Here is a 17257-nt window from a genome sequence, read left to right as displayed (position 1 = left end):
GACAGTCAAAGCAAGCCCTACTGTCCAAGAGTTTTTTTAACCCTGGGTCTCCCTGTCTCTGCTTGTCAGAGTGGGAGTGGGATTTACTCTCCTCCTTCTTAGGGTTCTGGGGTACAGAGGGAGTCTCTGTGGTGGGCTTACCACCTCCCTCCTTAGGTTTTTGGGGACCTGTCCCCCCCTTCTTGGAGTCTCCCCCCTGGGACTTGACAACCACCCTGGTTCTCAACCACTCATCAGCTGCCTCCCCTAGCTCTCTAGGGTTGGTCAGCTTAGAGTCCACTAGATGCTGGCGTAACCTTTCTTGGATACAATTGGTCAAGATGTGCTCTCTCATGATCAGATTGTATAACCCCTCATAAGTATTTACTTTGTTGCCAATAATCCAGCCCTCTAGTGCCTTTAGTGAGGTGTCCACAAAGTCAACCCAAGACTGGGTACTGACCTTCTGGGTGTCCCTGAACTTCATTCTATATTGCTCTGGGGTCAGACCAAACTTCTTGACTAAGCACCTCTTCATACTAGGGTATGAATCTGCCTCCTCCCCCCTTAAGGTCAGAAGCCTATCCCTCCCTGAGTTGGGGACCAACTCCCACAAAAGGGAACCCCAGTATTGAGGCTTAACCCTTCTCATTTGGAGTGCCCTCTCAAAGGCCCCTAGCCACTTATCTATTTCATCCCCCTCTATATAAGCAGGAACTACCCCCTTGGGTAATCTGGGGCAAACTCCCCCACCCATGGACACCTCAGCTTCTTTATCGCTGCTTCCATCTCTTTTTTCTTTGTATGCCCACTTTTTCTTCTCTAGGGCCAGCTTCTCTGCTTCCAAAGCTATGTAGGCTAGCTGGGCTTCCAGCTCTCTTTCCCTGATGGATGGGTTCTCTCCTCCTGAAAGGACCCTCTTCCTACCACTAGCTTTGGGTCTGCCCCTAGTGACTGTGTCCAGTGAGGACCGTTCCTCCTCTTCCTCACTTGGGGTCTGATGCCTTTCCTCCCCTGAGTGGTTAGAGTTAGCATCATCCTCTTTTGGTTCCTCCTCTGGAGCTTCCTCTGTCTCTACCTCTTGGGCCTCAGCCCATGCTGTCAGGGATTTAATCAGGATTTCCTTCCTGAGATTAGTGGTTGCAGGCAACCCCCTCTCAATACACAACCCCCTAAGCTGGACTACTGTCAGTGTGGGTAGGCTAGCCAGATCAAGCTCCATGATTCCCTAGTTTTGTGTCAACAAAAACTTTTTGCAAAAATTGGAAACAAGAATTTAGAAAAATTACAAAAATTCAATAATTGAAATTAATCCAAATTAATTAAAAAAAAATTAAAATTAAAAATTAAAAACAATTTTTGCACTAGGACAATTTAAAGGATTTTTTATTTGTTTTATCTAAAACTGTAACGCGATATTGAACACAAGTACAGGATCCCGTCGCTGCTTCCAATTATGTTGGAAAATGGGTTATTGGTAGGGCAGGTAGGTACCTACACCTAGCAACAAGCCACAAACCTCCACATAAGTACAGTTAGGTCTCAGTAAATTAATCCCAGCTCTACCCTTGGTAGCTTGGCATCGAGCGTCAAGGCTTAACTTAGGAGACAAAGTGTAAAGCATTCAAATATCACAAAACAGTAATTAAATAAAACACAGGAAACAGTTTAAAAATCCAAAACCAATTTATAAAAATAGCTTATATTTTTATCTTTAAAATGACACAAAAACGATTAAAATCGGTTCAGGGGAACCGGAGATATGAATTTTTAAAGTATTATTATTTTCTAGCGCTTAGAAACAAAAAGCGCCAATCGGGTCATCTGGTTGCACCAGGACCGGGGCAAAGTCAAACTTTCAGGCCGACCGCGATGGAGCCCTGCTCGGCTACAAGTCGCGGGAGGCCTCGGTTAAAAAGTTACCTTCTGACTTAGTCTCTTTTTTTGATGTTTTTCTTCCCCGGGACGAACCTGCCAGTTGGATCCGACCTCCTGGAGCCCTTGTCCGGATACGCGAAGTCGGTTTCCTCGGTGGTGATTTTTACCTTCGGACTTAGTCGTTTTTTCGAGATGAAAATCCTTCGACCGGGGTAAACCTGGATCTTGATCCGACGTCCGTGGAGCCCTTCTCGGATACGATGGCTGGAAGGTCCCGGTCAACTTTTTACGTTCGGACTTAGTCTCTTTTTTGGATGTTTTTCTTTACCGGGACGAACCACGAAGTCAGGCCGGGTCACGGTTGAGGCAAGCCGGCTAGAATTTCCGCGTCGGGTCGGTCACTTTATGGAGCTTTTTTTCAAAAATTCTCCAATCTTTTCCAAACTTCTGGGGCTTCACCCAGATGTTCTTTTAAGGTTCTTTTGGGGTCCACAGCTCACCCCAAGGGTCCAGAAGTTCTGTGATGGTCCTTGGGAAGTGCGGACTTCAACTCCCAGAATACACCTGGCGCAAACTCCTTTTTGGCCACTGGACAGTGGTCAGCTGGTCACTTTTTCAGGAGTTGGTGCAGGGGACTCTGGATAGCAATTTTTCACCTGTAGCAAACAGGGAGTCCCTCCTTGAACCAGTGGAAGCCAGGCAAAGTCCTTCTTGTGGTGAAGCCCAAGTGTGCAGCTGGTGCAGTCTTTCTGAGTGCAGGGTCCAGGTGCAGGCCAGGGGTCCAGCAGGGCAGTCCTTCTTCTTCTTTAGTTCCTTTCTTGTTGAATTCTGGAGGGGATCTGAGGCGTGGGTGCAGGTCTGCCAGTTTTATCCTTGCTCCTGGCTGAAAAGCAGGGGGGCCCTGGTCCTCCAATCAGGGACAGGGTCGTCCCCCTGTGATGACCACTTCCTGGGAAGTGTGGCAAAAATCCATCCCAGAAGGCAACAGTCTCTAAAAATCCAAAATGGATGAATCTGATTTTTAGAGGAGAGATCTGGCTGAGCCCACCCACTGGTGTGGCTAAAAATCATAAACACACCCCTCTCCTGCCCTCTCCTAATCTAATCAAGGGGGCACCTAGCTGTCTGGGGTTGCAGGATGTGGGGGTGTTGCTGGGTGCTCCAGATGTCCTTCTCTGCCTTTGAAGACCAGTTTGGCAGCCCTCCCCCTTCCTGCTTCCCCATCTGCTGAGGGGAGATTCTCTCCCCCAAGCACATTCCTTTGTGTGAAGTCAGGCCACTTCACACCTCATTAAAGTAGCCTGGCAGAAGCTGCTGCAGGCTGGCCAATCAGAGCACAGCAGCAAAAACAATGCAGAGCTGAAATTGGCAACTTTTTAGGTAAAGTCTAAACTTTTTACCTGCACTAGTTATATTAAATCCTACAACTGGAAGTTGTGGGATTTATTATAACAATCAATTTGATACCAAATTCTTGGTATGTAACATTTAAGGAGACTTTAAAATTTAAAATAAAGTCTGCCCATTGTAGCCTATGAAGGCCATTTACTTCAATGAGGGAAAAACGAATTTGGCTGTTTTTACCTCACCAGGGCTTATAAATCTATTTTTATAAAATCCCTGCTTATAGTTACATGTCACCCTGCCCTAGGGGCACATAGGGCACACCTTAGGGGTGACTTATATGTAAAAATAAGGTAGTTTAAGACTTTGGAAGTACCTTTAATTCCAAAGTCGAATTTGCATATAACTTTAATTTAAAAGCAGCCAGCAAGGCAGGCTTGCTTTTAAAATGACACTGGGCACCTCAGCAATGCACCTAGGTGTGCACCACCTATGCTGTGGTCCCTAAACCTACATGCCCTACCATATACTAGGGACTTATAGGTAGGTTAACTTAGCCAATTATAATTAGCCTAATTTGCATATCCATTTTACACAGAGCACAGGCCCTGGGACTGGTTAGCAGTACCCAGGGCACCATCAGAGTCAGGAAAACACCAGCATAAAGTGGAAAATGGGGGCAAAAAGTTAGGGGGCCTCTGCAATCAGCCCCAGTTTCTCACAGTGATCCTTTTACCTTGAATTCCAATTGAAAAGTGACCAGGGGGTGGACAAAGCTCTATGAAGAACCTTCTGGACATGAATAGGAACTTGGAATCCTGGGAGCAGTTCCTTCCTGTTGACAAAAATGTAAAATAAAAAAATGCTTTTCACACCACTAAAAATCTGACCTGAACTGTCCACTTAAGTAGAATATCACCTTGGAAAGGAATTTTTAAGAAGAAGCTGCACCACTGCTCACAATCATCGGCATCACAAACTGGCAAGTGAAGGTTCTGTGGCAGCCGGCATATGTGCTCGTGTGTGGCAAATCTTGTTTATGCTTGTGAGCACACATTTACTGAGCTTTGCATGCACAAATGGGAATATAATTCTGCCACACGCCGGATGGCAGAATTTGACAGGAATTCCACGTCAATGCCAAGTTACCTGAATTGTGCTAACTCTGCAAGCGGAATTATATTTCTGACTGGGCCTAGTTGCTGCTTGTGTAGGGTTTCACCTCCCCTAAGCAGTATCAGAATTTCTCACACTCTATTTGTCACAAGTGTTCTTACTGCATATGGGGGCATTGATTCTTATAGTAGGGAGCTTGAATGCTAAGGTAAATAACTCTGCTGTGAAAGAATATTAAGACACAAAAAAACTGGAAGTCCCAATTTTCCAAGCCTGTCATTTCCAGCTACAAATACATTACATGCAAGATGGTGCATGCTTTTAAAAATTTTGGGGAAAAATTACTGCTTAATTTTTAAAGGGCATATTGAGAATGATATTTCTGCTAGTTATACTTACAAATGTAAAACATATTGTTCTATTTTAGACTACAAAATTGTCTCAAACTATGTTTGGAATACTTTCTAATTTTAGGGTCATTGATTTGATAACTCGCTGAGTGTTCATAACATGAGTCATAATTTAGATCTTGGTGCTATTACCTCCAACCCGCCACAACAGCGGACTCAAAAACACCGTCAAGTTGACTGTGTTCTGCCCACTGTATTTAGATGTTTTGCGGCTCAGCTGCCGACCACCACAAAGAAGTGCTCCTTCCAGAAGTCAGGCTGGCGGGTTCCCGCCGACCCTATTTAGATGTTAGAAGTTCTGCAGGTGGTTTACTGGCGGCTGATTGGTGATGAAGGGATCCCATCATGGGAGCCATTGGGCACTATACAATGGCAGTGGCTATTGAATAGAGGTAAGGGACACACAGACACTGTACGTTAGCCATATATGTCCATGTGCACAACACAACACACAGTATACACACTATTATCGATTGACATCCCACCACAACACAACATCTACATGTGGAAAACACACATTGCCATGTGTTCATGTCACAACATATACGCACCATTGATAGTACACACACACATACACACACATACAACACAACAGCAACAACCAACACAATGACACACTTATCTACACAAACATACGGACACAAAAACACAGTTGTACACATTACAACAACAATCACCACACAATGAAAGCACACTCTAAATGTTGCACACAGCAACCAACTCACAACCCAAACCACACAACAGACATCACACCCACATGCATGTGGCACACCTACAAACACAACCACATCATTCATTCAAGCTTCTTCTACCTCGACCAGCCATTGTGATCTCACACATACTGACTCAAAAACACAACTGGACTCACAACATCACAGGTACAGATGCACTTGCAATGTGCACACATAGAGATGGTGTGATGTAATTGTTATTGTTAAGCCAGCATTTGGCAATGAATACGGACATCACATGAACAAGTGTGTATGTGTGCAATATGTGGCAGGTACCAATGTATCCCCATTAATACCTAACACAAATATCAGTGTATTTAAAAAAAACATACATGTGGCATGTATATTTCTGCAGAGATCCTGAGCTCGTGCTGTGCCTCACAATATACACAGTACATACAGTATCCATACCTTCAATTCCAGCAACAGCAGGGTCGTCTTTCCTCTGTGGTGTAGTGACAGCACAAACAATAGGTCTGATCAGAGTTAGCATCGCTCCCCGGTGCAGCTCCACCTGTTGCTGCTCATCACCCACTGAGCCTGACTGGCTTGTTGTGTTCGAGGCCCTCTTCCACCCGGAGGCTCCCGCCTGTGCTTCATCCCTGGTGGTCTAGTGGTTGCCTTCTGTCTCTCTGCCTGCTGATTTCTGCTGTTTTCTGTGCCCTTTTGCTGCCTTTTGGCACTGTTGTCTTTCTTTTTGTTTTTTTACTATTTTTTGCCTTTTTTCCTCTGTTCCTCGATCCCCACGCCTCCTCTGCCGTTGCTGCCCCATCCCAGTGCCTTGTTTCTCAGCCTCTCACCTCCCAGCTGAGTGACCACTTCCATCTCCGTATCCTTCTTAATGGCCGCCGCACCACTGGCATGCCCATCTGCTCCTGTAGGCACCTGGATTGCGCCCAGTGCCACAAAGCGTGGTTCCCACTCCATCCACTGATATGAGTCCAGCACCCTGCACACCCTCAACACCAGAGGCTCAACAGCCTGCCTCTGTGCCTCATCCAAGGACATGCAAGGCCAGTTCTCCTGCTTCAACTGCACCTTCACCTGTCCCGATACCCTAAACCCTCCTCTTCTTGACATGAAAGATACCTCAGATGTATACTACTCAACACTCTCTACTTCATCAAGCACGCAATAGAAGTTTGGGACCTCCTCGACTCCATCGCCCTCGAAGTCGCCTTTTGCACTGAGACCTGGATCACCACCTCCTCAGCTCTGGACACCACCACTGACATACCTGATGGCTACAAGATCACACATCAAGACCATGTCAACTGACCAGGAGGAGGTGTCGCCATTCTCCACAAAAAAACATTCTGCCTCACGACCAGCATTGATGCCCTGACCCCATCACTGAACATCTTCACTTTCATATCCAGACTAATCCAAACACCACCCTCTGCAGAATACTCATCTATAGACCCCCAGGACCCTGTCCACCATTCAGTGAAGCACTGGCTGACTTCACCGCCCCCCCATGCCCTAACCTCAATGAATTACATACTCCTTGGAAACCTCAATTTTCACATTGACAACCACAGCAACCCAAACTCCTCTACCCTCATGGAGAACCTAGCCACACTCAGACTCAAGCAACTGGTCTCAACCTCCCCATGCACTCAGCAGAACACATCCTCGCCCTGTCTTCTCTGCCAGAAGCCACATCTTCTTCTCACACAACTCTGAACTCCACGGGTCTGACCAGCACTGCATCCACTTCTCCTTCACCAACATGGTCAAACAGCACCCTGCCCACTGTCCCACACAGGAACTGGACCAAGGTCACCAAAGCCCAGCTCACCACTGCGTTCCACCACTCCCCACCACCAGACACAGTGGATGTCAATGCCTTGGCCCACAAACTCCACCAATGGATCACCACCCTAGTCCCCCTAAGGTAACCCGCAGCAATCAACACCACATGGGACCCAACTGGTTCTCTCGAAAACTCCAAGAATCCAAGAGCGCATGCAGAAAACTCAAGAGAATGTGGAGAAGCAATAAATGCTCAACAGAACACAAACTCTTCAAAGACACCGTCACATCACACCACCGGCTCATCCGATCGACTAAAAAATCAGCCATTCAGGAGAGAATCAACACCAACTTGCACAACAACAAGGAACTTTTCACCATAGTCAAGGAATTCACAAAACCTGACACAGAGACCACAGAGATCCCACCCTCCCAAGACCTCTGTCACAGCCGTGACACCTTCTTTCACCAAAAAATATAGGACATCTACAAAGGATATGCAAGCAAAGGCTCACCAACCCACCCACCAGCACCACTGCAGACACTTATCACCAACCGATCATAGGGCACTGGACCCTCATCACCCCGGAAGATACCCTCAGGCTCATTAATACCACCCACTCTGGGGCACCCTAGGAACTATGCCAGTGCCATCGTCACTCCAAAGCTATGCCGAACCATCAACTGCTCCATTGAATCCACCACCTTCCCGGACGCCTGGAAACCCATTGAGATAAACCCCCTCCTGAAGAAACCTTCAGCAGACCCAAAAGGGGCTGAAGAATTAAAGACAAATCTCACTGCTCCCTTTTCCAGCCAATATAATCGAAAAAGCCCTCAATGCACAGCTCACTGAGTTCATTGAAGCCAACCACATCCTGGAACGCTCCCTATCTGGATTCAGGCGCAACCACAGCCTTCTTGGCCTCTCTGTTGCCTTCAACACTGTCTCCCATACCACCCTGTGCACCAGACAACACAATGCCGGCATCCACGGCAAAGCCCTGAAGTGGATCCGCTCCTTCCTCACCAGCTGAATCCAGAGAATCAGGCTTTGACCTTTCACCTCAAAGCCGACAGAAACCAGATGCGGAGTTCCCCAGGGCTCCTCCCTAAGCCCCACACTCTTCAACTTCTACATGACTCCGCTCACCGAGATCATCAGACACCATGGGCTCAATATCATCTCATATGTCAATGACACACAGCTCTTTCTCTCCCTCATTGATGAACCATCAACAGCCAAATAGAACTTTCACAATGGAATGAAGGCAGTCGCCGATTTGATGAGGACAGCTGCCTCAAGCTCACCTTGGACAAGATGGAGATTTACCACTTCCACCTGGAGTAACTCCTGGTGGCCAGTAGCCTTGGAACTGCCCACCCCGACTGACCAACCACGCCCCCCCCCCCATTCGCCATCATTCTCAACTCATCACTGTCCATGGCTCACCAAGTCAATGCTGTCTCCTCATCATGCTTTCACACCCTTTGTCTGCTCCAGAAGATCTTCAAGTTGATTCCCATTGATGCAAGAACAGTCACCCAGGCACTTGTCAGCAGTAAACTCAACTACGATGACACACTCAATGCAGGAATCAACAAAAAACTCCAATCAAGACTCCAGAGATTACAGAACGCTGTGGCCAGACTGGTCCGTGACATCCCCGCCACAGCCTGTCACAATTTACTCGTCACTTATGGCTCGAGCCAACTGGAACTTCAGGACAGTCTCGATCCTTGTAGGTTCTGCCTTGACCAAGGAAAGGGCGGCCCCCTCTGATAGCCACAGTACTGCTGACAATGGAACGTCAAAAGGCAATCCGTGCCCTCCAGAAGGAGTCCCAGAGGAAAAACCAAAAGGGAAAAAACCTCTATGGCTGGAACTACCTGGAAAAGAAAATAAGCACAGGAAAAAGGTAAGTCTTCCAATAAAAGGAAAACAAATACTGGAAGAAACTGGAACAGGTGAGGAAAGAAGGCTGGAGGAATAACAACCGGAGCGTGATCACCACCAAAGGAAGTGTTGCAGTGCAAGGAGAGCAAGAAACCCACTCCTTATATACCCTAAAAGAGGAAGTGATATTCAGATAAACAACTTTCCCCTGCCCTATCTGGCATTTTGAAGCCTTGATAGTGAGCCCTGCCTTTTGCAGGGCCTCCAAAACTTTCCATAGGTGGATCAGGTGCTCATCCCAGGTGGAGCTTAAGACAGGTATATCATCTAGATATGCTGCACTAAAGGCTTCCAAACCTTGCAGGACTCTGTTCACCAACCTCTGAAAAGTGGCAGGTTCATTCTTCAAACCAAAGGGCATCACAGTGAACTGATTGCGCCCTCCAATGGTGGAAAATGCAGTTTTTGGTTTAGCATTTTCTGATAATTTAATCTGCCAATACCCGGGAGTTCAATCAAAAGTGCTTAGATACTTGGCAGAAGCCAGTGTATCTATTATCTCATCTGCCCTGGTTATAGGGTAAGCATCAGTTTTGTTTACTTGATTGAGACCTCTGTAGTCAACACAAAAAACATCTTTAGTGTGAGGTTTTGGGACAAGCACCACTGGGCTAGCCCATGGGCTTTCTGAAGGCTCAATCACTCCTAAGTCCAGCATTTTCTGTACCTCTTGTTTTATGCAATCCCTGACATGGTCAGGCTGCCTATAAATCTTACTTTCGACAGGTAAACTGTCTCCAGTGTTGATTGTGTGCTCACCCCAGGTAGTGGTACCTGGTATCAGTGAGAAGAGCTCAGAAAATTAGCCTAGGAGATTTACACAGTTGTCTTGCTGCTCAGCAGTAAGGCAATCTGCAAGCACCACTCCCTCTACTAAGCCATCAGCTTCAGTGGTGGAGAAGAGATCAGGGAGAGGGTCACTCTCTTCTTCCTGTCCCTCATCAGTTGCCATGAGCAGAGTTAAGTCAGCCCTGTCATAGTAGGGTTTTAGGCGATTGACATGGAGTACCCTAGGTCTACCAAGTAGGTAACCTCACCCTTTTTCTCAACAATGAGATAGGGTCCACTCCATGTGTCCTGGAATGCTCTTGGAGCCACAGGCTCCAATACCCACACCTTCTGTCCTGGGTGGTACTGGGTCAGGACAGCCTTCTGGTCATGCCATTGCTTTTGGAGGTCTTGGCTGGCCTGAAGGTTTTTACTGGCCTTTTTCATGTACTCAGCTATTCTTGATCTTAGGCCAAGTACATAGTCCACAATGTCTTGCTTTGGAGCTTTTAAAGGTTGTTCGCAACCCTCATTCACAAGTGCAAGGGGACCTCTCACAGGGTGCCCAAAGAGGAGTTCAAAGGGGCTAAAGCCCACTCCTTTTTGGGGTACCTCCCTGTAAGCAAAAAGGAGGCATGGCAACAGGACATCCCATCTTCTTCTGAGTTCTTCAGGGAGTCCCATATTCATCCCTTTGAGAGTTTTATTAAACCTCTCAACCAGATCAATTGTCTGTGGATGATAAGGAGTAGTGAACTTATAAGTAACACCACACTCCTTCCACATAGCTTTGAGGTATGCAGACATGAAGTTACTACCTCTGTCTGACACTACTTCCTCAGGGAAGCCCACTCTGGAAAAGATTCCCAGGAGGACCTTTGCCACTGCAGGAGCTGTAGTGGTCCTTAAGGGAATTGCTTCAGGATACCTAGTGGCATGGTCCACTGCCACAAGGATAAACCTATTGCCTGAAGCTGTCGGAGGGTCAAGGGGGCAAACTATGTCAACCCCTACCCTTTCAAAGGGCATCCCAACCACAGGAAGTGGAATTAAGGGGGCCTTAGATGTGCCACCAGTCTTGCCACTGGCTTGGCAGGTCACACAAAAGCGACAAAACTCTTTAGTGTCCTCTGACATATGAGGCCAGTGAAGCAAGGGAACAAGCCTGTCTCAAGTTTTACTCTGGCCCAAATGCCCAGCCAAAGAAATATCATGTGCCAAGGTTAGAATAAACTCCCTATACTGCAAAGGGATAACCAATCTCCTGGAAGCTCCAGGTTTAGGGTCTCTTGACTCAGTATACAGGAAGTTGTCTTCTCAATACACCTTATGGCTATCAGTGACATCCCCATTCTGCTGTTTGACAGCTTGCTGTCTCAAACACTCTAGTGTGGGACAGGTCTGCTGTGCCACACTCAGCTCTTCCCTAGCAGGACCCCTGCACCCAAATGCTCAGCAGTGTCTGCTGCCAGCTCATCTGATGTAGGTTCTGCACAGGGAGAGGATTCCTCTTCCTCAAAAGGGGAATCTTCTGGAGAGGGAGGGATAGTGGGCCTAGCTACCCCTAGCTTTTGGGAGCACTTGGTCCATTGTTCCAGGATCCATGTTTCCCTGTCCTTTTTGCTTTTTGGCCTGAGCCCTTGTCAAAGCAAAAATATGCCCAGGAATGCCCAGCATTGCTGCATGAGCCTCCAACTCCACTTCAGCCTAAGCTGATGTCTCCAAATCATTGCCTAGTAAGCAATCTACAGGTAATTCAGTGGCTACCACAACTTTCTTTGGACCAGTAACCCCCCCCCCCCCCAGTTGAGATTCACAACAGCCATGGGGTGGATAAGTGTGTTATTATGAGCATCAGTCACTTGGCACTGCTGACCAAGTAGGTGTTGATCAGCGTGGACCAGTTTCTCAATCACCATAGGGACACTGGTACCTGTATCCCTGTAGGCCTCAACCTAAACACCATTTATTAGGGGAAGTTGCTTGTACTTACCCATATTAGGGGACAAGCAGCCAAGGTGGCAAAGTCAATACCACCATCAGGGACTAAAACAGCCTCTGTGGTCTCCCTAACAAGACCAACCACAACTACACTACCAACGGTGAGCCCAGCTAAACCCTTAGATTGGCTATTTGAGGTAGATTTCCCACCACCACTGCTATTACTAGGGGCACTAGAGGTTGTAGTTGGGGTTGTGGTAGTGGGAGCCTTGATGTTTTTCTTTGGACAAGTGGAATCACTTTCCCAATGGCCTTTACTTTTACATAAGTAACACCATGGCTTCTTTTGATTGTTGGAAGAGGATTTGGACCCACCACCCCAAGAGGATTTTTGTGGGCCTGATGAAGACCCAGAATGTTTCTTATATTTGTCCCCACCCTTATAAGATGACTTACCATCCTTCTTCTTGCCATCCTTGTCACCCCCTGTATGAACTTTTCTGTTCACTCTTGTTCTGACCCCTTTGTTTGCCTTCTTTCCCAATTCTTGGGGAGAGGTCAGATCTGAGTCTACCAAGTACTGGTGCAACAAATCAGACACACAATTGTTCAAAATATGCTCTCAGGATTAGATTATACAAGCTTTCATAGTCAGTCACCTTACTGCCATTTAACCAACCCTCCAAGGCCTTCACTGAACAGTCTACAAAGTCTGTCCAGTCTTAAGAGGACTCTTTTCTGGTATCTCTGAACTTTATCCTGTATTGGTCAGTGGTTAAGCCAAATCCATCCAAGAGCGCATCTTTCAAAACTTTGTAATTATTAGCATCACTTTCTCTGACAGTAAGGAGCCTATCCCTACCCTTACCAGTGAAGGATAGCCACATGATAGCAGCCCACTGCCTTTGAGGTACCAACTGTACCATACAAGCCCTCTCAAGTGCAGCAAACCACTTGTTAATGTCATCCCCCTCCTTGTAAGGGGGGACTATCTTATGCAGGTTTCTGGAATCTTGTTCTCTTACAGGATTGCTATCAAAAGCACTGCTGCTGCCACCATGGGAACCGAACCCCAACCTCTGCCTTGCCCTCTCTACATCTAGAGATTCCCTGTTCTCTTCAAACCTCAGATTTCTGAGTTCCCTTTCCATAGTGTTATCCTCAGGGTTGGAGGCTTGGGAATTCTGAGGCACAGAAGAAATGTGGGAATTGGCAGAGTGTGACATCTCTCTAACTGGCTGGACTCTAGTACCCTGGCCTTTAGGAGTGAAAGGTGCCCTACTAGTGTGTGACCCCATCCCACTACCATTGTCACTAGATGGCCTGTTATCTGGCAGGTCTTTGGATGAACCCTCCCCAGCATCCTCAGGGGACTCATCTGAGTCTTGCTGGGCACCCCCCTCCTCTACCTCCTGATCCTGGGATGGGCCAGACTGGTTCTGGTCACTTTCTAGGAGAAGGCTAAGGAGAAAATCTTTGGTAGGGTTCTTACCAATTCTTAAACCTCTTTCAATGCAGAGACCCCTCAAACTTTTAAAGTTTAAACTACCATAGGTTGCCTGGACAACTGTGGGAGTAAGTTCTACTGCAGACATGATTGTTAGAAAGGGTTTAGGACAGGGAGAATTTTTTTTAGAAACTTTTAGAGAAAAGAGAAAAACTTTTTCAAACGTTTGAAAACTTTTGAAAACTTTTCAGAAACTTTTTAGAAAGTTTTTAGAAGGAAAGTTAAATTGTTTAGGATAACTGTGTATATTTTGAAGTATTTGGTATATGTTTTTCTTATGAAAAGCACCAATGACAAAGTGGTAAAGCAGTTACAAGTACTTATCCCACCACTGCACCACCAATGTAGGAGGCTGGCCTGGCTTATAGTGGGTACCTGATGGTACTTACACCTTGTGCCAGTTCCAGGTATCCCTTATTAGTAGATTAGTAGTGTTCTAGCAGCTTAGGCTGATAGAGGTAGCTGTAGCAGAGCAGCTTAGGCTGAACTAGGAGACATGCAAAGCTCCTACTATACCACTTATATTATATGGCACTGTATCATAAGAATCACAATACTCAGAGTTACTAAAAATAAAGGTACTTTAATTTAGTGACAATGTGTCAGAAATATCTCAGAGAATATACTCCCTTAGGAGGTAAGTAAACTACACAAAATATACACACAAACCAGAATCAGGTAAGTAAACAGTTAGAAAAGTAGTGCAAACACTGTAGAATACAATAGGATGCAATAGGTCTAGGGGTAACACAAACCATGTACTAAGAAAGTGGAATGTGAACCACTTAAGGACCCCAGGACTAGTGTAGTGTGTAGAGGGTCGCTGGGAGTGTAAGAAAACACTAAGAGTGTCCAAGATACCCCACCCCAAGACCATGAAAAATAGGAGTAAAGTTACCCTCTTTCCCTAGAAACACAATAAAGTCTTGATAGGAGATTCTGCAAAGGCAACAACTGACTGCAAAGCACTGAAGATGGATTCCTGGACCTTTCATAAATACTGAAAGCCATTTTTGCATTCGCAAATGGGCATTCGCACCGTTTGCGAATGCAAAAAGCCTTGATACATCTGGCCCTTAGTTGCCATGGGAAAGTTATTTCCTAAAAGTCAATTGGACACTTTACAAGGATCGGCGATCAACGCAAGAGTTCTGCCTAGTGAACAAGCAGGTTTAAGGACTAATGGTACTACCTTAGATAATATTTCAATAATACAGGCTATCACAGAACAGTATATAAAGACAAGAGGTCTATTCATCTATGCACCATTTATTAATTCTCAGCCATTTTTCACCGGGTAAACGGATCCACCCTGTGGAATAAACTTTCTACACTAGATATTCCCTGCTCTCTACTCCATCTAATATTGGCCCTTCATTCCTCTACAAGGTGTGAAGTAGTCTTGGGAGGAAATTAAGGCTTTTCAAATAAGATATTAGCGAATAATGGGCTGAAACAAAGTTACCTTTTAGCACCTTGATGGTGTTCCTATGCATTGTAAATTTACCACAAGTGTTATCCTCATATAGGGGAGTGCCCGCTAATGTAGACAGTGAAGAAATAACTCGTCTTCCGTATGTAGATCACATATTAATATTAGACTTGACTCCTAAGGGACTTTCCAAAAAGGCTGGACTGCCTTAAAACCTTTGCTGAAGATCACTTTTGAAAAATAAATATTTCTAAAAGTAAAATGTTATTATTCAAAGGCAAACATCAACTAAGGCAAAAAAGTATTTGTCGTATTTGGAGGCAGGAATTCTAGAGGTGGTCCTGTGTATATCTAGGGAACACTTTTAGTTCTAACCTATCAAAAAGAAGCCACATATCCCATTTACACACCAAAGAATGAGCTGTACATATGGGCTGAGAACTTTTTTAATGCCCATTGTCGAAAACACTTTTCCTTTTTAATTTAACCGTACCACTTACAAATCTCGCAATCCCTTATTTATGCAAAGGAGGTCATACAAATCAATAATTTACCCTTTGTGGACTCCATGAAGGGGAGAATTTTATGGCGATTATGTACTTTGAACACCTTAGCTTCTATCGCTGCTCTCTATTCAGAACTAAGGGCCTCATTTACAAGAAATGATGCATCACTGTTACAACACGGAGATGTGTCAAAAATTGTAATGCCGTGGTACAACTGATTCTAAAGCCACGCTTGTGCTGTATTCACAAAGTTGTGCACAGTGGCGTTAGCACGCTAGCTGCATAAAAAAATCAAACTAGCCCTTTGGCTGCGTCGACAGAAAAAATTACGCTACAGTCAAAAACCGCTGCAAAGCAGACATGGCACTGTGGTCATTGCTCTACGGTCATACCAACAAACATGTGCCCCCTTGTGTTATCAATCATATTCTCCGTGGCATTAGTCAGAAGCAACTGCACATCTAAAACACAACCTCTACCTTCATCTTTGGATTTATATGTAACATATGGAGTTTGATTTGGAATAGATGCACATTGTACGTCATTGCATGAAGTATTCAACATCACACACAGTCCCTTGCAATAATTAAGCATGCAGGGTGACACTCACTGGTAGCATCAGGGTCACTAAAGATTTCCAACTCTCCTGCGGTGTAAGGCTCGGGTCCACCTACAAGACATAACATAAGACATTGCACTGTGATTGTAGAAAACATACAATGTGGTCAAATATTGAACATTACAAATGAATTGTAATTTGCCATGTAACCCTTCTGGTTGTAACAACTAAAATGGCTCACTTGACATGCCTCAATGATATTCATTGGTTACACAGGCTGACATGTACACACTTATGATGTAACAATACATACATCTGGTGGGCACTTTGTCGAACCATTTCAAATGACGCTCTACCTAAATGTTTCACAAGGGTAGCAGAGTTTCATGGCACTAAATAACTCACTGACCACACTCAGCCATGACTAGCAATACCACTGCCTTACCATTTTCTTCACATGTACATGACTATGTGATATACATCACATGTTAGCCATCCCTATTCCTTCATCTAACATACATCGGTATCTGTCAGTGCTACATGGTCATAGACATTGAACATACATGCCCTGTCCATCTACAAAGCTCAATATTTGAAACACGTACACACACGTGTGAGATATGTTCAGATGTATGACAGTCCGCATTTAAGGCCTACGTACAGAGTTACATACATAAGGCCTCATTTACATAAGACAGGACCAACTGGATTGTCACAAAATAGAACAACTCCTGAAAAAGCATATACCCCAGGGAAGCACAAGCTAGCAAATGTCTTGGCAGCAGGCTATGAAATGGAAAGGTGTACACTCCTTCAGGCTGCACACAGCACATCTATTAACATGTGCACTGTAGTGCTAACAGAGTAAGTGGACACTAGATGTGGTTGGGGCACTACCCAGTGTGGGAGCATGACAGCACAGTATTTTGAAGCCTCTGTGTCATGCTTTGACTTTGAAAAATATGTTTAGTGGGGGATGGCATTTGGGCGCTGACATATATGACCCACTGACACTATGTGCCTCATTTACAAGGCCCTAGCGGCATATTATGCCACTGAATCATCATTTTTTTAATGTTCTGGTGGTGTAGTGTGCCAGCCCATATTTACAAGGCCATGCCAAGCCACCTTGCATGGACTTTTATGTCCCTGTGAATATGGACCCCTGCCAAGGATGACCTGGCATTAAAGGGGTGTTCCATGGGTCTTGCTGTGGGTGTTACAATGAAACACCCATGGAATCCACTGGAATCAGATGCATTCCCATAGTTACAAGACTGGGAATGTGTCAGATTCGTATGCCACCTCAGGGATGGCATCACAGTGGCACATGGGGAGACATTACAATATCTCTCTGAGTTTTTTCCTCTTCCT

The sequence above is a fragment of the Pleurodeles waltl genome, chromosome 1_2 (assembly GCF_031143425.1).
Source record: "Pleurodeles waltl isolate 20211129_DDA chromosome 1_2, aPleWal1.hap1.20221129, whole genome shotgun sequence".
In the NCBI taxonomy this organism is placed as follows: Eukaryota; Metazoa; Chordata; class Amphibia; order Caudata; family Salamandridae; genus Pleurodeles; species Pleurodeles waltl.
Note: the sequence above shows the minus strand (reverse complement) of the source record.